We start from the raw sequence: 547 nt of genomic DNA on the forward strand, positions 1-547 counted from the left end.
TAGGTTTTGAACTTATAATAAAGAAAATGACCTGGGCAGAATAGCCTGCAAAAGAAATTTTAAATTAATGTGAGGAAGAGTTTGTATTGAAGATGTCCTTGAAGAATGGCCGAAATGTTGGACTAGTGAAAAATAAAGTGTTGAGACAGAATTGGATACTAATTTTTGATTTATTTAATAAATAATTACCTTGTCTCAAAAAAAAAATTTTTAAATAATATAATACAAGTTTTATTGTTAAAAAGAATGACTAATTAACATCGCTCCATAATACGAAGTCCTACAAGAATATATGACTTAAATGAATACTCTAGGACCTACTTCTGAGAAAAAAACACTACAAATCTGGTGTGGTCCGCGCAACACACAACTTTCTCTAACCCTTAGCTTCACAGGCTTCGTGCAGATTATTTAACTGTTAAAGTTATCACATTTTTCCAGGATTTTTCAAAAGATAAAAAGACAAGGAGAATGGTATCGAAATTGGATGATCAAAATAAATCTTATTAAATCACCCTTCGTCATGAACCTGCCGACTGCACTACAG

This window comes from Halyomorpha halys, unplaced genomic scaffold, assembly GCF_000696795.3.
Source record: "Halyomorpha halys isolate HHAL.00 unplaced genomic scaffold, Hhal_1.1 Scaffold1340.1, whole genome shotgun sequence".
NCBI classification, from domain to species: Eukaryota; Metazoa; Arthropoda; class Insecta; order Hemiptera; family Pentatomidae; genus Halyomorpha; species Halyomorpha halys.